The following is a 25,313-nucleotide window of genomic DNA, read 5'->3' as shown; positions in this document are numbered from 1 at the left end:
GTCGAGATGATATTCCACGCTAGTTTTCAATGAGGGCAGGAAACACAATCCGTTAGTTAATTATCATCTGCTGATTAGAATGTTTGTCGGTGGTTTCAAACATAACAGCTCATTCAGATGTTCGAATATATACGAATTCGGAGCAGGAGTAGGCGATTTGACACATCAAGCCTGCTCACCATTTGATAAGATCATGGCTGATCTGACCCTGGCTACGACTTTACGTTCTGTCTACCTCCTATAACCTTTGACTCCCTTGTCAACAAAAAAAAAACAATCCCTAAGTCAGTCTTTAAAATATTCAACGACTCAGCCTCCACTTGCTCTCTGAGGAAGACAAGTTCACAGACTAACAACGCTCTGAGAGAATTTAAAACAAAAATAAAATCTCCTCATCTCAGTCTTAACTGGGAGGCCCATAATTTTTTTAACGGTGTGTTCTAGTCTCTTCCATTAGGGGAAACATCCTTTCAGCATCCACCCTGCCAAGTCCCCTCAGGATCTTATATGTTTCAATCAGATCACATCTCATTCTTCTAAACTCCAATGGGTTCAGGTCCAAATCTGCCCAACATTTCCTCATAAAATAATCTCTGCATCCCAGGAATCAGTCGAGTGAACCTTTTCTGAACTTATTCTCATGCAATTATAAACTTTCGTCAGTAAGGAGTCCAAAACTGTACGCAGTACCCCAGATATGGTTTCACTATCGCCCAGTACAACTTTAGCAAAGATTCCCTACATTTGTCTTCAATTTCCCTTGCAATAACTGACAGCAATCTATTTGCCTTCCTTATTACCTTCTGTGCGAGCCTACTAACTTTTTGTGAATCATATACCAGCACAACCAGACCCCTCTGTACCGCAGAGTTCTGCAATCTCTCTCAATTTAAACAATAAACAGCTTTTTTTTCTATTCTTCCTGCCAAAGTGGAAAAGTTTACATTTTCCCAAATTATGTTCCATCTACCAAATTTTTGCCCACTCATTTAATTTACCTATATCCTTTGCAGGTTCTTTATGTCATCTTCACAACTTGCTATCCTACCTACCTTTGTGACATCAGCAAATTTAACAACAATACATTTGCTCGCTTCATGCAAGTCATTCATACAGAATATAATAGTTGAGGCCCTGTCGCACGCCACTAGTTACAGCTTACCAACCAGAAAATGCCTCATTTGTCCTTACTCTCGGAATCCTGTTTGCCAACAAATTTTCTGTTCATGTTACTTGGGTGCCCCCTACACCGTGAGCTCTGACCCTGTGTCATAACCATTAAACACCTTGCCAAATGCCTTTTTGGAAGTCCAAGTACACCGCATCTACAGATTACCCATTATCCACCATGCTTGTTACTCCATTATTGTACTGACCTGGATGCATCACCAACTTTTGTATCCTGAAACCTGATGGATACTTTCACTCAAGTTACCAGTTTTGGATCAACTATCACATACGATATTAGTTCTCTTGTTCTACTTGTTCTCCCATTATACAGCAGATTCTTTATCTCGAATGATGTTCTTCCAAATTGTTTCTGCCTTCAACCTTTTAAAGCGTCCCCAGTGAAACAACGGATTATGATCCACTGGGGCTAATTATTCACATGCCATCGACTGAAATTCTACAGTTCATGAGGACTAAAAAAAGGACTATTACTGAGACCGTGTGAGACAATTTCAAGAATGTGCTATTTTTCAACTCTCACAATGTTTGTAGGACGGAATTTATGTTATCCATTATCATCTCTGTTACCCTTTCTGTACTTGCATTTCATTACGTATTCAGCCTAGTGTCAGGTTTAAAAATGCGCATGCATCGAACTTGGTCCCTATTCTCTGAAAAGCTTGCTTTTGAAAGCTTTCAAATTTTTCTGAAATCTTTAATCTAACCAATGCTACAAATAGTGGTATTGTGCTCCACGTTGTCATAATGGTGCCCTTTTTCTCTTGATGTAAGCATTTGTCGTGGAAATTCAATAATACAGACGGAGACTTCGAGATTCGCTGCTAAGAGTTTATTGACGTGATATCACGGAGAGCCTGTACAGACAGCACTGTAAGCAGCACTCTCCCGAACAGAGAAGAGTGCTTACATTTATCCACCAAAGTAAACGACTTTGCGCTATCAGTTTACATTCCTTGACAGTAGTCATCTCATACCCCATCAAGGGCATTCCTGATCATTAATCTCACAGAGATGGGTAGTATTGTTTGAAAAGAGCCCATTGTTCCAAATCACAAAGGGTTACCTGATTAGACAACAAAGGAGCAAATGTCCTGATAATTACAGGAATCAGAGGCGACGACTAGTCTACGTGATTCCACATCATCAGCATCTACTTTTAACTATTTGATTCCTTAGCAAGCATAATTCTTTTACTTATTTTCCCCTGATTATTATTTTCTTCCACAAATAGCTCCTTGTTGATCTTTTAGATCAACACAACATTTCACACATTTGTATAATCTTCCTGCTCGTAAGGCGGATGGTACCCTTGTGGGAGTGGTCGCATATTCAGACATTCTTTTTAATCATAATCATGCTTTTTTGCTCTGGTTTATTCTTTTCTTTTTAACATCTTAGTAACTCTTCTCACTTTTCCCACTGATTCTGTGACTTGCGCTATTCAATACTTCACTCTAAGCCACATGATACAAATCAAAATCAACAAAATTACCGCTGCAACACATATCAGTACCATTGGGTGCACAAATAATGTTAACACACTGGAGGTTTTTGGTGACCAGCCTTCAAATACATCCCACCAATAGTGTGTTGTTAAACTCGTAATTTGATCAGATATTCTTACTAAGCCTTGCTCGCCATAATTCATTACTACTTTCAAATATTGCAAATCTCTGCCTCTTTTCTTCAATATTTCCGATATTATACTATTATTTTTTATTATTTTTGTCAGATTTACCAAATTTACTGTGGGAGGTACATTTTTTACTCCCAACACAGTTCTCTTTTTATCTACATTGGTCCACCTTCCTAATTGCTATGTTTTATTGCTATGAGGATCATAGATGGTATACACATCATTTATACATGTATTCAATGGGGTTTCTTGAAAGTTACATCTATATAGACTGGCCATAGTCCACTAATACACACTTTATTTTGTCCTATTTCATGCAAACTGGTATCGTTGTTGGGTTTCAGGGTCCATGCACATGCTCCTTGGCTATGTTGCATGGAGCATGGTTCATACACCGGAGTATGTAAAGGGCACACCTTTCGAAATGGCCAATCCTGGCAATCCACTGTCTCATGAGTTCGATTCTTTTGATCTATCCATTTCCCTATGAACTCTGGGTACCAAAAATTGTCTCCAAACAAGTGTGGCAAGACCAAAAACTGGCACCAAGTTTCAGCTTTTGATGAATTCACCACTTTCATGGTAAAATTACATCCCTTCGAATCACAGACAGTATACCTCCGGTCTGGTCTTATTTCTAAATTACTTTGTTCGAAATTAAATAACTTTATCCAACTATGTCCTGATAGGGCAATTCGTTCCAATTCTGCCCATAGCAGTTGCTTTGTTTGTTCTTTCTCTTGATCTTTCATCACATCTTTTTGCGCCTTTGCTATCTTATCCATTTGTTCCCATCTCATTTTGTCCGACACCGCTAGAACTGTTGCTGTCAAAATTTTGTCCCATCCATTACGTAATTTTATCGCATCCCCTGTTAGTCCTCCCACCTGTTGTATCTTATTTTGCAGCGTTTCTAAATCTATCGCATTGAGTGCCCCTATTCCTGTTCCCAGTCCACCTAATACCGTTCCGATATCTCTTTTTCCTCTTACCTCATTAAGTTTGGCCTGTATAGTTGAGACATTGCAATTTGGATTGTTTTTATTATTATATTGTACTTGTATTGTCAAATTTAAAGTGTAAGGGGAAACTAACACCTGCGTACAGGTGGAGTGTAATCTCTGTAGGTGACCCATAGGTGTTTCTTGCTGATTTGTCTTCCTTACGTAAAATAGTTGCACCATAGAGTTCCGATTACTTATGGGGGTGCTATTCTTGCATCCATACCAGTGGGTTGTATTTACACTAATGTATCTTTTTCCTGTTATGTTACTCATGCCTTCTGTACCATTGTATGCCCAGTGGTGTTTCCATTGTCCATCCTGCAATCTGCTAATATTCCCATCCAGGCTACAAGCCATTTTCACCCCTTCTTTAAATTCTATCTTGAGTGTTCCATTTTCTCCTTTACTGAGGGTAAACATAACCTTTCCGTGTCCTACCCACCTTCCACATCCTTTGCAGGTTCCAGTCCAATTACCTATTGCACAGCGGTTTCCAGCCTCACAAGTAAAACTTCCTTGCATTCTAATTTTACTCCCCTGTCTCCAACCCATCTTCCCTGTCCATCCTGATTTCCCTTTTATCTGTGATAACTGAATACTATAGGTGGCCTTTACTATTGCCAAGCACCCAATTAGTAACAATATACCTTTCAGATTCATATAATTATAGTCTTTAAGCATGCATATATTATACCGAACAACACAAACAATATTAGTCCTGTCCATTCAAAATTCCACCCGGGAGGGCGGTAAGCGGGGGTCTTTCTGAGCAGCTAATTGCTACCCCAAGATCCTATCTTTTATGCTTTCTTCTTTTTCGATGTCCTCTTATTCATCTGAATGATGTAATTTACACCGGGTGGCGTGTATCCAATCGGGCTTGTCCTTCAATTTAAGGGCTGTTCGGGTTGTCAGTAGCACCAGGTATGGTCCTTTCCACCTCGGAGAAAAGTCATCTTTGTTTAGTGCTTTGATACAAACCTGATCTCCTGGTTTAATGGGGTGCATATTTCCTTCAGTGGGTCGCACCTGTGCCTCTCTGACTCTTTCATGTATTTTTCTTGCCGTTTCACACATGGCTTGAGCATATTTTAATGATTGTTCATCATTCCAAATTAATGCCACTTTTTCAGGTGCCATGGGAGGGCGCGTCCCGGTGGTCATGGGTCTATCCATTAGCATTTCAATGGAAGTCAGCCCAGTATTTCTATTTTTCTGATTCCTTAAACTGTACATTACAATGGGCATGGCGTCGGGCCATTTCATGTCATTTTTTTGGCACACTTTTTTCAAAGCTGCTTTAATTTCTCCATTTACCCTTTCTACTATTCCTGATGACTGAGGTTGATATGGGATATGTAGTTTCCACTGGAAGCCTAAAGCTTATGTTAAATCTTTTACCAATTTACTGGTGAAGTGGGTTCCTCTACCGCTACTTATTCCCATTGGTATTCCAAATCGAGGGATTATTTCCTTTAGCAGCGTATTTACTACTGTTCTAGCATCATCCCTCCTAGTAGGGTAGGCCTCTACCCATGTAGAGAACATGTCTACTATTACCAGTATATACTTACATCCTTTTGTTGGTGGCATGTGTACAAAGTCTATCTGTAAATTTTCAAAGGGCAGCTCAGGCTGGGGTAGATGGTCAAAAGTTGCGGGTGATTTTCCTCTATTATTTTGTTGTCATATTAAACAAGTTCTGGCGACTTTTTCAGCTGTTGCCGGTATTCCAGGTGCATACCATTGTTAGGACAATGAATGTACCATCCCTCCTTTTCCCATGTGAGCCTGGCCATGCACCAGACGAGACAGGGGCAAAAACAAACTGTGGGGGCATGCAATTCATCCATCTGGATGTTTCCAATCACAGGCTGACACATGGCATCCCGCCTTCTCCCAAGTACGTTTTTCTTGTACTGTCACCGTTCTTGGGCTTGCTGAAGCGTTTCTAGATCGATAGTTGCAGGGGGTTCAAGTGCTGTATCACTTTTCACAGCCTGTATAAGAGGTTGTTGTAATGCAACATCTTTGGCAACATGACCGGCAAAGCGATTACCACAGGACACTTCGTCCGTGCCTTGGGTATGGGCCTCGCACTTGATCACAGCAACATTTTCTGGCAACTGAACGGCATCCAACAAGTCTATTACTAATTGCGCATGCTTAATCGATTTCCCCAAGGAGGTAATAAATCCTCTATTTTTCCATAATTGGCCAAAATCATGGACCACCCCAAATGCATATCTAGAGTCCGTATAGATATTGACAGTTTTCCCTTCTGCCAAAATACATGCTCTGGTTAATGCATACAACTCGGCTGCCTGTGTGGAAGTACCCGATGGCAATGGATTGCTTCCAATATATCACTGGGAGTGACTTCTGCATGTCCGGCCAGTAATAGATCGTCTCACAGTCTATTTAAAGAGCCGTCAGTGTATTTTATCAATCCGGATTGTCCAAAGGTTCTCTTGATATGTCTGGCCTTGGTGAAGTGGCTGCTGCCACGGTCAATAAGCAATCATGGTCTAATTCATCAGAGGAGGCTTCTTGCAGCGGGACTGAAGTCGCTGGGTTAACGGCTGGAGATCGTAGGTAAGTATTGTTAGAGTGCGACAAAAGGATAACTTCGTAGCCAGTGCTTCTAGCCGCTGTAAAATGTTGCGTAGCCGCTGCGTTTAACAGCAGTAAAACAGCATGGGGAACAGTGACTGTGCAAGGATGATCCAGCACAATGGGGATAGATTTTTCGACCATAGTGGCAGCAGCTGCCACCGCACGCAAGCAGGCTGGCGTTCCCTTTACTACAGCAGGTAGAGATGCGGAATAATATGCCACCGGTCGCCTTCCTCCTCCATGTTCTTGTGCTAGCACTGCTGTTGCAAATCCCTGTTTTTCGCTAACATACAGGGAAAAAAGGCTTGGTATATACGGGTAGTGCTAGAGCTGGGGCCTCCACCATCGCTTTCTTAAGGTCTAAGAATGCTTTATTTCTTTCTGGTGTCCATTCAATGATAGAGGGTTCATTTTGCAACGTGGCTGATCTCAGAATTGCATCCATTTCTCTTTAATCATAGATCCACTGTCTGCAGTATCCCACCATCCCCAAAAAGGATAAAATGTCTATCTTAGTTTTTGTGGATGGGCATATTTTGAACCGCTTTGATGCGCTGCCCGTGTTCCAACACGAAGCCAAAATACTGTACTGATGTCTGGCAAAATTGCAATTTTTTTTTTAGAACATTACAGCGCAGTACAGGCCCTTCGGCCCTCGATGTTGCGCCGACCTGTGAAACCATCTGACCTACACTATTCCATTTTCATCCATATGTCTATCCAATGACCACTTAAATGCCCTTAAAGTTGGCGAATCTACTACTACTGCAGGCAGGGCGTTCCAAGCCCTTACTACTTCTGAGTAAAGAAACTACCTCTCACATCTGTCCTATATCTATCACCCCTCAACTTGCAGCTATGTCCCCTCGTGTTTGCCATCACCATCCGAGGAAAAGGACTCTCACTATCCACCCTATCTAACCCTCTGATTATCTTATATGTCTCTATTAAGTCACCTCTCCTCCTCCTTCTCTCCAACGAAAACAACCTCAATTCCCTCAGCCTTTCCTCGTAAGACCTTCCCTCCATACCAGGCAACATCCTAGTAAATCTCCTCTGCACCCTTTCCAAAGCTTCCACATTCTTCCTATAATGCGGTGACCAGAGAGTCCCTATGACCCCTTTTGGCCAGGTGTCGTAGCAGCGTTAGGGTATCTTCTAGACAGTCGAGTCCGGTTGTAGATGATACTAACAGGTCATCGGCATACGCTATTACGGTGAATTGATTGGATAGTTGACACTGCTCCAAATCATTCTTCACTGCCGCGGCATAAACGGCAGGACTTTCAGTGTAACCTTGAGGCAAACGAGTCCAGGTATATTGCTGATTTTTATACGTCAACGCAAATAGATACTGACTGTCCGAATGTAACGGATGAGAGTATTATATTAGTATCCGGTACTAGAGGGGCAATAGGGACAACAATCTTGTTAATGGCCGTCAGATCTTGCACTAATCTCCAGTTGTTAGTGCGTCCTATTTTTGTAATAGGCAACATCGGCGTATTGCAACGACTTTGTGCTTTTTCCAACACGCCTTGTTCTATCAGTGCTTCTATTACTGGAGCTATGCCTTCCTCTGCTTCTGAAGCTAAGCGATATTGCTTGAGACACGGTAATATGGCGTTTTTCTGAAACTGGACCCTGTGTTCAGGGGCTGAGTATATTCTTCCAACGTGATTTTTATGTTGGGCCCATAATTCTGGAGGTACTTTTATCAACGCGAGGGGCAACAATAATCGAGATTCTCCAGGGGACTGTTGTCTCTCAAATATGGTATCCCATTGCCTCTTACCTATCTTCATTCCCCCTTCACATTCATTGAAAAAATCTACCTCCCCCTCTTCGTCCCCTCATGGGAGGACGATTGAAAATAATGGATGATAATCTTTTATTCGTTTTATCATTTCTCCTACTTCTTTCGGGCGGGCAGGTGTTTTAACTGCCAATGTAAGATGAGGTTCCGATGTGTTCCCCATTTCAAATCTCGCGTACTGACTAGGATTAAGTTAAATCAGGACTCCCAGACTTTCATTTCCAAAATATAAGTAGGGTGAAGCCTGTACTAATTCAGGCAGGCCCAAATATGGGTTGTCAAACTGCCGATATTGCTGGGAATCTGTATGCGTGAACCAGGCCGGACAACGGACCCTTTGTTTTTCCTTGCTGGCCATGATGATATATTGCAAATTATTTTCGTGTTTTTCATCAATTGTCAAGACACCATATATTTGCTGTATCAATCGGATTATCATTCAACTGCCAGCAGTATAATATGGGGACGTTTTCTTTTTTTGTTTCCATTCATGTATTCATTAATTGGTATGCTTTTATTTGGGGGAGTTCCATCCACATACCATCAGGGGTGCAAAATAGGGTGGCTCCGAATTTGCACAATGCCTGTCGTCCTAACATGGGGAGAGGGGCAGTTTTTGAAACAATGAGAGTGTCTGCAATTGAACTTCCATGTATATAAAGTTCAGTTGGCTCGGATAAGGGTTCTAACATGGGGACACCGGCTACACCCATGCTGAGGATATTTGTCTGGCTTTCGGGCAGTCCCACAAAAGGGGGCACAGAGGACATAGCAGCTCCGGTATCAACCAAAAGATCCAAATAACTATTGCCTAACTTTACCGTGGTCATAGGCTGCTCCTTCATTGATTTGGACTGTCTGATTACTGTCGCCTGTACCGCCACTTCTTCCGGGCTGTCCTATGCAGATTGGTTATTAAAGGAGAATGGGGTTGGTCTTTGGCTCGGGTATTCTCTCTGGTATTCTCTAGCCTGAGGGCATCCCTGTTGTTTCGGGGGACATTGACAATCCCTTGCCCAGTGACCTATTTTGCCACAATTTCTGCACTCATCCTGTGTTTTATCTCTACTTCGCCACTGGCCTCGGCCCCTTCCTCTTCCTCTTCCATAACCCCCTCTTGCTGTGAATCCTCCTCTATTTTGCTGGAAAAATTGTCCTGGTGGTTTTAATTTTTGTTCTCTGGCGGAGCTAAAAAGTCCTTCTCTGTCCATGTTTATTAATGCTGTGACTACTTGTGTCCATGTTTGTTCTTGCCAATTTAGATTAACCAATTTAAAAGCTTGTGCGTCGGAGGGCAGCATGCAATTCAATAAAGTTTGTACTGCTAGGGGTCGATTGCCTTCCATTGGGACTCCTGCATGTTCTTCCCATTTACTCCTAAATCGGGCCACAATATCTGGGATAGTCTCATCTTTTCGTTGCAAGCAGCGGGTTACTTCTCCTATATCACTATGTTTCTTTGCTCCTCTCAAAATGGCTTCTTTTCCTCTGTTCTCTAACCAATGCACAAGTGACTCATTTCCCTGATCCCGTTGTTCATTATCTTGCCTAAATTGTCCATTTTCTCCAGGAGGGTAGACCACGAGGACCCGTAGGCACATTTTAGTATCATTAACACATCCCCAGGAAGGGGTGAATAAATGTCACACATTTGCTGCAGCCAGTTGTGAAAGGCAATCAGCTTTGTTAGGGGATTTGGGGCTTCGGTTATCATATCCCGAGCTTCTGCTGGGGGCCAAGGTTTTAAGACCGGCATATCGCCAATCATTACTCTTGGATACATTTCCATGCCTGTACTACTATCTGGGGGTTCCAGATCATCTTCCGTCGTGGAACCTACTACTTGCATTTTGGATCGGGTCCCATCAGCGGGACCTCCCGCGCCCCTATCCTATGGATCATCTCTGGGACGTTCCACCACCTCTTCCTCTTGAACTGTTGGGAGTGCTTCTGCTCCCCCATTCCCTGGATTATGAGCGGGATTATTAGGATTATAGGGAGGTGGCTGCTGGTGTCTCCAAGCAGCAGCCATCAGTAGTAAGTTATTTAATTCCTCTCCGGGGTCAGTGGATTCCTTGGCTGGTAGTCCAGGATACATTCCTACTATACGGGTGGTAGGTGGAATTGCCTTAATAACCTCCTCTTCTTTTTTCTCTTTTTTCTTTGGAGGCTGGTGCCTTTGGGCCACCTCCTTCCATTTTGCAAAACTCCATAACATATAGGAGATATCCCAATCGGGGTCTCCTCCCTCTGCCTTTGTAATATCTTCTCATTCCTGTATTCGAGATTACTTAAAACTTCACCCATACGGCCAGTCACCGTTAGACCAACCATATAGATCGCTACTAAAAGTTACCACATATTGATCATCTCCAGTTTCTCTTATTACTGTATCAGCTGGCGATCCCGGTGGAACAATGGGATCTCCTACCTTCCTTCGTGGTCGGATCGTTTTTCGTATTCTTGCTTCGGTCTTTTTCTTGTGCTGGCAGTTTGCACCCGTTCCCACACGGGTGTCCTTACCTTTTGTTACTCCTTTGGCAGGAGCGGATGTGTCCGCTCGACTGCCTTTGTTACTCATTCTCCTCCTGTAACTTAAATGTCTTTAGTTATATACAACAGTGCCCGCGATCTATAATTTATAAAAATATACAATGAGCGCTCACCGTTTTTCTTTTCCCTTTTCCGAGCCTCGAAGTCAACCCTTATTCTCTATAGTAGCTACTTTCTTATATTCTGTTGCTTTAAGTCTCACTCCTTTCCTTCTCGGCGATCTTGCCTCAGCTCAACAGGCTTTGGCTCAGCTCGAGTCATCGGCCGGACTAGACTAAGCAATCCTGCGCCGTCCCCTTTTCAGCTCGGACGCGCAGCGCCGTCCTCGTTTCAGCTGGGACGCGCTAGGAACTCTCCCCCTTTCAGCTAGGGGGCTCCGCGACTTTCCCAATGGGTCAGCTCCCAAATTTAGATATTTTGGGATCAGGCTTCAGCCAACTGTCCCTTGCCCCCTCTGGTCACTTCGCCGAGTTAATATTGGCCTTCACGTGGGGCCCAGTCGCCCTCTTAATTCCTTCTCAGGCTGGGTGATTGAGACATTAGGGTCGCAGAAGAGTTGACTTACCCCTGATCCTGCCGATTAACTATTCACTAGGTTTGTTTTGGATCCCGTTAACTTAGGGATCCTGCCGACTACGACAATTTTGTCGTGGAAATTCAATAATACAGATGGAGACTTCGTGATTCGCTGCTAGGAGTTTATTGACGTGATATCACGGAGAGCCCGTACAGTCCACACTGTAAGCAGCACTCTCCCGAACAGAGAAGAGTGCTTACATTTATACACCAAAGTAAACGACTTTGCGCTATCAGTTTATATTCCTTTACATTAGTCATCTCTGACCCCATCAAGGGCATTCCTTATCATTAATCTCACAGAGATAGGTAGTATTGTTGGAAAAGAGCCCATTGTTCCAAATCACAATGGGTTACCTGATTATACCACAAAGGAGCAAATGTTCTGATAATTACTGGAATCACAGGCGTCTGCTAGTCTACATGATTCCACATCATCAGCATTTACTTTTAACTATTTCGTTCCTTAGCAAGCATAATTATTTTACTTATTTTCCCTGATTATTATTTTCTTCCACAGCATTTGATAGAATCAGAGTGTTTACTAGTACAACGGGAGGAAATTCGGGCCACCATGTCTGGAAGAAATTTGGAAAGAGCTATTCAATATTTCCCCACATAGCTCACCTTCCACGGAACCCTGCAATGTTTTCATTTGAGAGATAAATGCACTGTTTTTTTGAAGGTTACCACCGCAAAGCATCCATTGTGTTTTCAGTCAGTTCATTTCAGATCATAACATGTCATTGCGTCAATAAAATCTCTTCGCCCCTCTGGATTGTTTTAACCAATTATCTTAAATCTTCGTCCTTTGATTACTGACCATCCTGCAATTGGCAAACGTGTCTTCCGAACTACTCTATCAAATTCCCTCTGAATGTTAAGTATGTATTCTAAATCTCTTCTCAAGGTTAAACTTTAACAAGTATAATCCCCAAATCTCTAGTCTCACCAGATAAATCTGCCTCATCGTGGTATTATGGTCTTTGTGTCGCAAGCAGAAAGAGATCCCAATATCATGCTCTTTTCCAAACATCATGCTTAAAATCTTTCTTCGTTTAACCCTAATCAGATCCATAAATACAGCTGTGAATGTTGCAAGAGAAAGAAAAAGCCTATCTCTAAGGAACTGACCAATGTCATCGCACAGCATTAAAAAGGAAAAAATGAAGCTGGCGGCAATATAGCTGAGTGGAAAGTAAACATCATAGACTTACCTATCTTCCATATGTCTCTCTCCCTCCCTATCACCGTTTTAAGCTATCACTTATCTACCTGTTTATTTTCTGTTTAAATCTATCAGTCCATTAATTCATTTATGTATCTACTATATTGTTTTTTCTGTCTTTCTGCAAGATCAAAAATGCTCGAGATTAAATTAATTGTGGTCAGGCATTATTGGAATTATTTGCATGTGTGAATGACAACCGAGTGCCTGTTTTACGACCTCTCTAACAAATTGCCTGGCTCCAAGTGGAGAAGATGTCGGCAACCACAATTTTAAAGGTAAGTTTTATTTTTGCTTACGCTGACCCTTGGAGAGGAGCAATACTCTCTACTGACTGCAAAACTTTCCTCATGGCAGCAGCTGACCGGGATCGGAACCTATCCTGCTGTTTTATTTTTTCCTGTTGTGCTATCGGTCTTTTGCCTTTACAGTCCGAGATTCTATTTTTTAATGATAGTAAATGAGAAATGTTTCCTTGCTACAGTTTGAATAATCATAACACCACGCTCCAGTTGTTCACTACATTTTTTTTTCATTGCTCTTGAGATGGGAGCCTCACTGGCAAAGGCAGAATTTGTCGCCCATCCCTCATTGGACCTAAACGGTTTTTAAGCCAACCAGAGCGGAGTGTCTCGTGAGGATATTGCAAAAGGCAGTTTCGAGTCAAACACGTTGGTGTGGATATGGAGTCACATGTCAGCCGCACTGGGTGAGATTGACAGATATGCTCCTTAGAAGAACACTAATGAGCCAGAGATGGGGGTGGGGTGCGGGAGATGTCAACCCAAACGTATTATTGTTGTTAGTACTACTGGAACTTTACATTTCTCAATCAGTTGAATTTCATTGCCTGCAACGGTGGGATTTAAACTCGTGTTAATGAAGTACGCCTCGAAATTCCTGCAGTATTAATCCAGTAACATTACCACTATGTTATCGTTCCACCCGCATTAACGTCTCTACTGCAATCTATGTTCATGGAGCACATGGGCTGCAGTGGTATAAGAAGGCAGATCACCACCACCTTCTCAAGGACATTTGGGGATGGATAATAAAGGCTTGCCTGCTCAGCGATGCTCACATTCGATTGACTCTACCATGGTACCACACAACCAACCCCAGTTTAACGAACTGTTTGGGAGAGCATGTGAAGCAGCAACAGGCATGGCTAAAAATACAGGATGGCACAGTGGCACAGTGGTTAGCACCGCAGCCTCACAGCTCCAGGGACCCGGGTTCGATTCCGGGCACTGCCTGTGTGGAGTTTGCAAGTTCTCCCTGTGTCTGCGTGGGTTTTCTCCGGGTGCTCCGGTTTCCTCCCACAAGCCAAAAGACTTGCAGGTTGATAGGTAAATTGGCCATCATAAATTGTCACTAGTATAGGTAGGTGGTAGGGAAATATAGGGACAGGTGGTGATGTTTGGTAGGAATATGGGATTAGTGTAGGATTAGTATAAATGGGTGGTTGATGTTCGGCACAGACTCGGTGGGCCGAAAGGGCCTGTTTCAGTGCTGTATCTCTGATCTAATCTAATTGACATGAATGAGAAATCGCGGGTTCAGCATGCTACAGACATAATTCAGTGTTCCTAGAACCAAACGATTTGATGATATCTCTGACAGATCCAGTGGTGAACACTTAAACAACCATCTGGAGCTGGAGGCCCCACGAGCACTCCCGTCTATCATGATACCTGAGTTCAGCATGGGAGTGCAAAAGACAAGGCTGAAGCGTTTGCAAACACCAGAAGTGCTGAGTGATGATTCATCTCCACCTGCTCCTGATGTCCCCGGCATCACAGATGCAACTCGGCGCCGTCAGTCTATTTTTAATCATCAGCGAACTGCTCACTGATGCTCAGTTTGGTATCTGCTAAGACCACTCAGCTCCAGACCATAACTGGGAAAAGAGCTGCATTTCAGAGGTGAGGTGAGAGTCACTGCCCTTGAAATCGAGGCATTTGAACAGTATCGTATCAAGGAGAGCTAGAAAAATTGAATTCACTCAGGATCTTGATGGGGTCGGTGGGAACTGTTCACTGATTGGAATCATTCTGAGAACTGTTCAAAGAACATTGCAGTCCCAGTTCTCCCAGGAAAGCAAAACGGTTACAACAGCTATTCACCATTTTATCGTTTCATTCCTTCATAATTGCTGTTATATGTTCAATTAACAGAGAGACCAATTCTGTACATTGCTCTTGCCTCACTCGTGCAAAGAAAAAAAACAAATTCTTAAAATCATCCGATGAACTTGAATGGTTCCTAAAATGCCTTTTCTATCATGCTTAGCTATCTAATATTTTTACTTATTGCTTTCTCCTATTTTAAACACATATGAAACATTTTGTCTTTTCAGACACAAAATGGGCAACAGCGGTTTGGCTGCCGGTTTTACATAGCTCTCAACTTCGGCTACCATTCACAAATGGAAACAGAAGTCAGATGAGGTGTACATAGAGCTGCCTATACTCAATCTCCTGAGTTGTTCGGCTTCTCAAATGAATTTCAAAGCCATTCGTCAGGCTGTTTGGGCCATTTACCTCCGAACCATTGGATCTGCCATCAGACAGCTTCCCAGTGTCTGTGAATTTGTCCTTAAATAGTGATGTCACCGCGTTGTTTTCCATTGGAATGGTTCTGTTACTCATGTAATCATTGATTCATCAATAAATAATCTATTTTCGTAATTTTATTATTATTTCATTTATTTGTTATTATGATTACATACCGATTGTTGCTAGGCATTCCTTTGACATGCAAATAATTTGTAAACAATGTTATATTTAATTGCGCATATATGTTCAATGCTGCTACTCAATGGCAGGTCAAAGCATGATATATTATGAGCCAGTGAGAAAGCATAACACTATAAAGCAATGCATAATGCAAATAGACAGCTATGCATTCAGCATCTCCAGTAATAACACTGGAGAGTTCCAGTCACAATATATACTGATTAACATTAACATAACTCTTGTTTCGAGACACTAGTCTATGTTCTATACCCACAACTGTAATGGAACCTGTCTTTGTAAACTGTCATGCCGAATTCACATCCTTTCAGCGGTGGCAATGAAGCACTACAGTTTGATATCACATGGTTCGTCTGGATGTCCTCCAGAGTAAGTCGCACATTCGAAACAAGACCAAGTGCTGTCTACAGAAGAAGTCACATTGCAGGTTATGGAACAATTGGCTAAAGGTCCGCCAATAGGAATCAGTCCCCGTTTTGATTAATACATGTTGTGTTCTTTGAACTGCACTTTGGCCGTACTATTTACAGTTAAGTAGCTAAACCTCTGGTAATGGTAGAAGCAGAGTTAGTCAGAACATCGAAATTTCTCTGATAAACAGAGCAAGAAACAGAAAGGTGCAAAGCCAGGGATTGGAGGACCACCAGTGAGTGGAATGCATAATTACACAGCTGTCAATTTGCATAGCGCCAACCTGAAATGGGGCTCCAGGAATCTATAGCGAAACACCTTCACACAGCATTCCAGCAAAAAATAACATGACTGTAAAACCTTTATGCAGCAAAATACATACAGAGAGAATCATGACATTCTAACGGAACAAATTACGTTCTAAGCAGAACGACATGGGGTTTCATTGTTTATGAGCGTTCAGATCCAAGTTGCATCGCTTTCAAAATCGGACAGTTGAACTGGGTGGTTCAATAAGCATCCGTTGTGTGCGAAATGTCAGTATCTACACACTGCTTTCTTCATGGAGTTTGTCAGCTGCGCTTGTTGAAAACTGGCTTCGATTTCCTGAATCTTTACTTTTTGAGCCATTTTCTGTTGCAGGAAAATAACATATTGGTCAGAAAACAATGAGTGCAGTTGCTTTCTTTTTTTTTGTGCCAGGGCCATGATATTATGCAAATATGTAATTAGAAGATGCACATTTAATGTGATGTCAATTTGTGTTTCATAACGCTCCTATGAAAGACAGTTAAACTATGTTAAAGGCGCTATATAAATACCAGTTGTTTTTGTTACTCCAATATAAGCTTCTGCACTAATGCATGAAAAATACCTTTGAATTTATTTACTGAATATCTCCATCTAAATTACCCAGATATACTTCATACTGATGTTGGGCTAGATTCTCCCAGCATCATTTTAACACCAGTGAATGACACTGTTAGAACATAGTTTAAGGAGATTTCCCTCCACCGATTGCAGACGACATGTTAATTCACTTATTTTTAATGCTTATGAAAAGAAGGCGGGTAAAATGGATGTAAGATACAGGTCACAGCAACATAACACAGTTATTTTCAGGGGTATTGTAATCTCCTGGTATGTTTGCTATTGCCTCGGGATTTGAAAAGCAATTTGTTTTTTTCTTCCGCTTGAATTGATTTTGGGCTTTAACTTTTCCTTCACTTTCCCGGGAAATCACATGGTTTGCGTGAGTTCGGGAATATAAATTGGTCTGCGGAACAGGGAGAGTATATCAGAATATATTTTTCTATCTGTCCTTTGTATCAGCCCTAATATTATAGCTCTTAGTATACAGCGGGCAGAAGCGGAGGGCCTATTTCAGTCCCTGCTTTGCTGAGTATTCAAACGTTTGTTCCATTTTCAATGTCTCACATTGCAAAGCCAGGCACGGGGTTCCAATTTAATCATTAATAAATTATTTAGTGAGGCTACTATTGCGTCCAGACAGTTTCAACAACCCTCCTCCCTCTCCCCGCCCCCATCACCGCTCTGCAGTTTTAATTTCAGCGGTGATTCGGCACTTGACTAGAAGGCCAGATTTTCTTTTTTTTAAATAAAAAATAACAAACCATTGTCCGTACTCTATTTAAATAAAGGTAAAGTGAGACATTAACTAATTTCAACAACAATTGTTGTCAGTATTACAAGTCACATGGTCCCCAACCAGCAGCAAATGTTAACTTATGTAAAAGATGATTAAAATAAGGTGAAAAAAAAACACTGAGCCTGAAGTTTTGTATCATCCACATTGCCGACGCACCTGTAATACAAGTTGTGCTATTCAGCAACCACATTTTTTCAGTTCCCACCTAAGCAAATTTATAGTTAGAACCGGGATAGCAGCGGCAACACAGAGGTGGATAAATCCTTCCATGTAATTGTGGTCTGGAATATAAACATTGGTAAATCCCCGACACCGGTATTAATGTGAAAGAGATTCGCTCAATACGGGCGGAAACAAGGAACTTGTGGGTCGTCGATATTTGTGTAAACTAACGAGGTGCTGAAATCACCTCGAGCAATAGTGCGAAACTGGCGGTTTCATATCGCCCGTTTTAACCCTTGACCAATATGCAATTGAGCTGACTCAACAGAGCGTAACATCTGTTATGCACTAGAACAGGCTCTCCCTGCTTTCCCGTACAGTTAGTATCCACGCCCAGGTCTAATTTCACTGCATATCAACAATACTTTGCGCCCGCCCCGATATCGCTTGATTCCCTGAAGGACCAAAAATCCATCCATCACAGCCTTAACCATGTTCAAAGATGGAACATCCACAACCTTCGGTCTTAGAGAATACCAAAGATTTGCAATCCTCTGAGTGAAGATATTTCTCCTGCTCTCATTCATAAATGACCGGACCCTGATCCTGAGACTGTGACCCCGTCTTCCAGATTCCCCAGTCGGGGAAACAACCTATCAGTATTTGTTCTATTAATCTCCTTCAGAATGTGCATGTTTCAATGTGATTGTCTCACATTTCTCGAAAGTTTAGAAAGTATAGACCTAGTTTACTCAGCTTCTCATCATAGGACAACCCTATCATGGCTGGAACTAATTTAGGAACAATTCCTTGTTCGTTATCCAGGGCTAGAATATTTTTCCTGAAATATGGAGACCAAATGTGCGCACAGATCTCCACATGTGGTCTCATTAAAGCCCTGTACACTTGTAGCAAGACGTCCATATGCTGGTATTCCAATCACATTGCAGTCAAGGCCAAAATGCCATTTGCCTTCCTAACTGCTCGTTGTAGCTGCATGCTGATTTTTTTTGTGTTCCTTCTGCAATTTCCACATAATAAGTTTCCATAAACAGCAACGAGACGAGAAATCTTTTTAGTGATGCCTTTTGATTAGTGAACATTGGTCATGGAACTTGGGGGAGCTTCGCCTGCTCTTCAATGAAATACTTCCATAGATTTAAAAAGTCTATTTGAGAGTACAGCCATGCATCATTGTTATGTATCATATACAATTCAGCACGAGAGATAATGCAGAAAACCTTTTTTAACAACACTGGATTGTACGCCTACATTCTATTCTCAAATTCTTGATGAGAAACTTGAACCCATGATATTCTGACTCAGAGGTGCGTTTGCTGCTACTGCGTCACTCATGCCATGCAACAGTTCATATTCATGCAACTTTCAAAACGCAACCTAATGAATTAAGATGAATGTCGTTGCATATAATGCACGCTTTCAATGAAAACAGAGCTGTTCGGTCATCACATGTTTGCATCACTTCCCATAAGTTTGCAAACTAAGCTCTGCCACTTACTAGCAATGCTCTGTTTCTATTAAAAAGATTACCTCACAGCATTTTCCTGCATTCACACAATAACAGCTTAAGTAAATCATTTGTCTCAAATTTTAGCACAACACTGTCACAATTCATATCAATTATGCTGTTACTTTTAGCACAATTCTCCAGATATCAGCATAAAAGGTGCAAAGGATTGGGAGAACTTCTGCACAAATTGTTTACATCACAACTAAAGTTCGTCATGTATTTTTTTCATTGGTTTGAAACTATACTGTTAGAAGGCAGTGGTTCCCACATTAATCACCACTCCTCTAGGTTAAATCTATCATCATTTGGAGTTTCCACGGATTTCAAGGACCTGGTTAAGGCTGCAAATCATATGCTGGAACGTATGGGTGCAGATATCACAATGGGTATAATTTGATTTTATTTTTAATCCAATCAAAATAGAAAATATATTTTTATATATTTTTACAAAATGCATTTTCAGTAATCTGACATTGGATTACTCGAGGCTGCTGGCCGAGACACGCCGATTTATATTTGTGATAAACCGATTTTCAACGTATGAATCAAACTTCCCCAAATAACTACTCGCAAATATATCAAAGAATATTTGGCCAGCATTATATTACTGATTCAGGGGAGAGTTTGTGATTGCGGATATGCAAATTAATCTGAGAAAAACGAAAGAAAAACACTTCTCATGTTGGGCGTAACTAGATCCACAATCGCCAATTGTACCAGAAACTGTATCCCCACTGCAGTCATTTCTGCATTTAGATATCAATTTCCTGTACCACTTTTATTCATAACAAAAGTGTTGGCTGACTACTCATACTAATCCTTTAAAAATAATAATTGGATATGCATTTCAAGCACGTTTAGCTACAGGCTACGTTTTAAGGGCTGGAATGTGAGACGAGGTTGGGTAGCTCTTTTTTGGCCGCCCAGGCACGTTGAGCCGAATGGATGTTGGCATGTGCTAAACTCCCAAAGTGACCGTATTAGTGTATTTCTCTCTACCATATCTGTTTCACTTATTCGATCGACAATTTGGATTAAATCACCTATGAACCTTCTAAATATCAGTGAATATTTTCCATGCATTCTATCCTGCAGATACAAAGGGCAGCATTTCAAAAGCACTTAGGTGGTTGTCTGTACCGGCTGACGATGTTGTCACAATCTTTGTGCCACAAAATCAAGTCTCCGAATTTCTACTGCTTTTAAACGCATCATAATAAAGTCGTCAGTGGTCAAATCAGTAAGCAATTGAGGACAACCATCATCACCAACCGAGTGGTTAGAAGGTGGAACTTGCTAGTCATTCAACTTCACTGGAGGCAGTGAAGAGAAAACCCGTGAAGCATATGAGAGAGAAAGGACCTAGTGTGGGAGGGGGCACGTGTGGAGCATGAACCCGGCATGGACGAACAGACCCAGCGCTCTATTTAGGTTATCTAATTGCTATGCATTCCTATGTAAATCTATTTCAAAACTGTTTTAGTTATCAAAGACATCCCTTCATTCTTTCCATGCCCTATCTCTTCCTAAAACCAGCCACGCAAGAAAATAATGCACATCTGAGTATCTGAAACTCAGCACCGCCATCGTAACAGAAAGTGAGATATTAACATTGCTGCCATATTATTTGCCAGAATAATACAGAGGCAAATGGAAACTGCTTTGAATCGCATTGTGGACTGTAACACCTTGAGTTAATAGCTAATTTCTTCATTCATGATGGTAAAGTGGGGCTTTCATGGGCAACAAATTTAGATGAAGAGGTGTGAATGTGATATCTAGCCATACCTGAACAAATAACAGACGCTGCCTCGCCAGGGCTGCAGTTGTGTTCTCCCAAGGTTTTGGTTTGACAATGCAATAAATTCATCTCTGCGCCATTGCATTGAACATCATCCAACCAAAAGGAACCAGAGGCTGCTCCAAAATGAGCACTGGGAGGAGCTGATTTTGCGGCTCCACAGCCCAGCTGCCAACAGACCACATTCGCATCAAGTATGTCCCACTCGTCATCACAGACTGCTCCCCAAGTGTCGTCGTAATACACCTCCACTCGTCCGGAACAAGAGCTTGTCCCATTGATCAATCGCACTTGTATCTCATCTGAAAGTAGGGAGAGTGAGAAATGTGAACTATTGTACTCTATTCAAATATTTCAGAACCTTCCTGTTGTATGATTCGATATTTCGTGCTCCGTGCCTAAAGCATTGTTTTTTTTCATCTGACAAAAGCCATTTTTTAATCTAGGCGATTGATTTCCACGTTCCCCATTCTTCATTGACGTGCCTACGCCCGGGAACATTTTCTTTCTCTGCTATGGAAAATTCAAACAAGGACTGTAGCTCATAATCAGTACAGCGAATTGATCTAACTTCCTTTTCACAAGTGTTCATGGCACTTCACACATTAGCTCCCTCGACTGTTATGAGAAACTATTTATTTCTAGGTGTGAATAGAAATAGTGTCAGTGCTACAAATTTGTTCCTGCTCGCACTTGAGGAGAAATATTTACTGTTGGCAACATGTTGAAAGGGTGATATCAGTTCACTCGCCCCTTACACCGATCAACTGACTTGCATGTCCATCCTGGCGAGAAGCAAAGGTTTAAACTACCCCATAACCAGCCAATGGGGTTGTCACGCCAACGTGCTTTGCTTAATAATTTTCTTTAACCCACTGATTGATCTGAATTTATATTTTTCTATAACATTTAAAAAGGGAACAGACAGAAGATGACTTTGCTGGCATCTCAAGATGACCACTTAATTTGCAATTCTGGATCCTACATTGCATGGTCTGTGAGGAGGAAGACGAAATGTCTGTTGACCCGAACAAGAACTACGATCCAGAAAATTAAAAAAAAGGCTTGTTCTTAGTAGCAAGACGAAATACCCTGCTAGCTACCATGCTTGAATCACTGGGTAACTGTCATGTGGCAAGCCTTTCCCACCATCTGCGGTTTTAAGCTGGTATTTCTTTGCAGCAGCAGGGAGATGCGTCTAGACTCTGACACGTGCAGACCCAAGTGGTGGTCCCTCCTCTCTCTCTCTCTCTCTTTCCATTTCAGCTTGCAAGCATCAAATTCTGCCTGCTGACTGACCACCTCTGCATTCTCCAATTATAAACAAAAGACCCTTTGGAAGAAATCTTCCGCATCACTGTCCCCAAGAGACCCACAGAATCAGTCAACTTCAAACCAAAGCCACATGACCAACAAATTCAGATAGAAGCCAGCCGAATCACCAAACTCAGCAGACTGTATATCTTTTTTCTCTATGAATCTAGCTCAACCAAAATAACCTTCTACGGTCTGTAACCTATTTATGAGTTTCTGAATCTCTAGTGTCTGTGTATGTGTGAAATTTGGATCATGGTTTATTATTTTATTTACTTCCGATTAAGCACAATAAAGTTAACCTCCTTCATTGTTAAACTCGATCAAACCAGGCCGATTGGTTTGTGTTCTGATGACGGCAAGGAAATGATCAAACACCGATTGAACTGGCCATTACATGCACTGTAAACAGGAATCAAACCTGTCACGGACAAATAATAGGAGGGAAAGAGGGAGGCCCTTCTCACCTGACCATAACAGGGGTAAAATTATCTCTTGGACGGTACCACAGAATATTAAGAAGAGCATTCACAATATACTCTTCGCTTCTCCCCGAAGTCAGTTATATTGACTTAAGGCGAGTGTTGCCTTTGATCTGAAGTTGGATCGGTATGCTGGCCGGGTAAGAGGGGTTTTTAGAGATACAGCACTGACACAGGCCCTTCGGCCCACCGAGTCTGTGCCGACCATCAACCACCCATTTATACTAATCCTACACTAATCCCATATTCCTACCACATCCCCACCTGTCCCTATATTTCCCGACCACCTACCTATACTGGGGGCAATTTATAATGGCCAATTCACCTATCAACCTGCAAGTCTTTGGCATGTGGGAGGAAACCGGAGCACCCGAAGGAAACCCACCCCGGGTTGTGTGAGGGTAATGCTGAAGCGAACCATTGACAACTGCTCAATTCTGCAGGCCCAATCGTCTGCTTCTATGCAGTGAATTTTACAGTGTGAACGCTCTTCAGAGGGATCTTATCTCTGTCAATGCAGGATTTCTTCAATATTGCAATGGAATTATTGCTGAGAACCTGAAACTCAGCACCGCTGTCATAACAGAATGCTATATTGCGGCCATATTGCTTTCCAGGACATTACAGAGGTAAACGCAAACAGCTTTGAATGCATTGCGGACTCTATCACTTGACGTTCCTACCTAACCTGTTCCTTCAAGCTTATGAAGAGGGACTGTCAGGGGAAAAAGCATTAGATATGCAGGTGTGCATGTGATATCTAGCCGTACCTGCACAAATAACAGATGCTGCCTCGCGAGGACTGCAGTCGTGTTCTCCCAACGTTTTTCTTTGACACTGCAACAAATTCGCCTCAGTGCCATCGCATTGAACATCATCCAACAGAAAGGGTCCAGACGCTGCTCCAAAATGAGCACTGCTCGGAGCTGATTTTGCGGGTCCACAGCCCAGCTGCCGACAGACAACGTTCGCATCAAGTAAGTCCCAATCATCATCACAGACTGCTGCCCAAGTGTTGCTATAATATAGCTCCACTCTTCCGGAACAAGAGCTTGTCCCATTGATCAATCGCAATGGTTTTTCACCTGAAGGTGGGGAAGAGTGAGAAATGTGAATGATTGTACTCTATTGAAATATTTCTGCACCCGCATTTTCCCAATCCTCTGCTTCTATATTTTCTGCTCCTGACTTAAACTTTGTTTTTTCTATCCGTGGAAAATGTTTTTAGTCTAGGCGATCAATTTACTGGTTCCCCATTGCTCGTTGACACGCCGACACGTGCGAAAATATTCATACTCTGTTATGGGAAGATGGAAATACGGACCATAGCTCATAATCGGTACAGTGCATTGATCCCAATTCCTGTTAACAAGGGTTCATGGAATTTCACCGGTTAACTTACTGGACAATTGCAAGGCACTATTCATTTCAAGGTGTGAATAAGCAGTTGGACGACTACATGTACATTTCTACTCACACCTGTTAAGAAGTATTTACTATTTTCAACATGCTTAAAGGGTGATATCAGGCCATCGCATATTATGCAGATCACCTGACATTCATTTGCATCTTGATCATAATCAAAGGTTTTATTTACAACAATATATGGCAATGGGGTGGCCAATGCAATTTGCTTTGTTGAGTGACATCTTTCTTTAATCAACGGACTAGATACATCTGAATTGGCATTTTTTAAAATAAATTTAAAAAGAAGCAGATAAAAGATCATTTAGCTAGAATCTTAACATGACCATCTAAAAAGTCAATAAAAAGGACTGAAACCGGATGGACCACCTCGCATCGACCTAGGCACCGGAAACGACAAAGGCCAACCCAGCCCTGTCGACCCTGAAAAGTCCTCCTTACTAACATGTGGGGGCGTGTGCCAAAGTTGCAAGAGCTGTCCCATAGACTAATCAAGCAACAGCCTGACAGAGTCATACTCATGGAATCATACCTGACAGACAATGTCCCTGACTCTGCCATCACCGTCTCTGGTGTCCAGTCCCAGCAAGCAGAGGTGGCGGCACAGTGATATACAGTAGGGAGGGAGTTGCCCTTGGAACCCTCAATATCGACTCGGGACCCCACGAAGTCTGATGGCATCAGGTCAAACATGGACAAGGAAACCACCTGCTGATTACCACCTACCACCCTCCCTCAGCTGATAACTCAGTACTCCACCATGTTGAACACCACTTGGAGGAAGCACTGAGGGTGGCAAGGCCACAGAATGTACTCTGGGTGGGGGACTTCAATGTCCATCACCAACAGTGTCTTGGTAGCACCATTACTGACCGAGCTGGCTGAGTTCTAAAGGACACATCTGCTAGTCTGGGTATGTGGCAGGTGGTGAGAGTACAAACATTAGGGGAAAACATACTTGACCTCGTCCTCATCAATCTGCCTGCCGCAGATGCATCTCTCCATGACAGTATTGGTAGGAGTGACCACCGCACAGTCATGGTGGAGACGAAGTGCCGCCTTCGCATTGAGGATACCTTCCTTCGTCCTGTGTGGCACTACCACCGTGTTGAATGGGATAGATTTCGAACACATCTAGCAAT

The sequence above is a fragment of the Heterodontus francisci genome, chromosome 45, assembly GCF_036365525.1.
Source record: "Heterodontus francisci isolate sHetFra1 chromosome 45, sHetFra1.hap1, whole genome shotgun sequence".
NCBI classification, from domain to species: domain Eukaryota; kingdom Metazoa; phylum Chordata; class Chondrichthyes; order Heterodontiformes; family Heterodontidae; genus Heterodontus; species Heterodontus francisci.
This window is presented reverse-complemented; position numbering follows the sequence as displayed.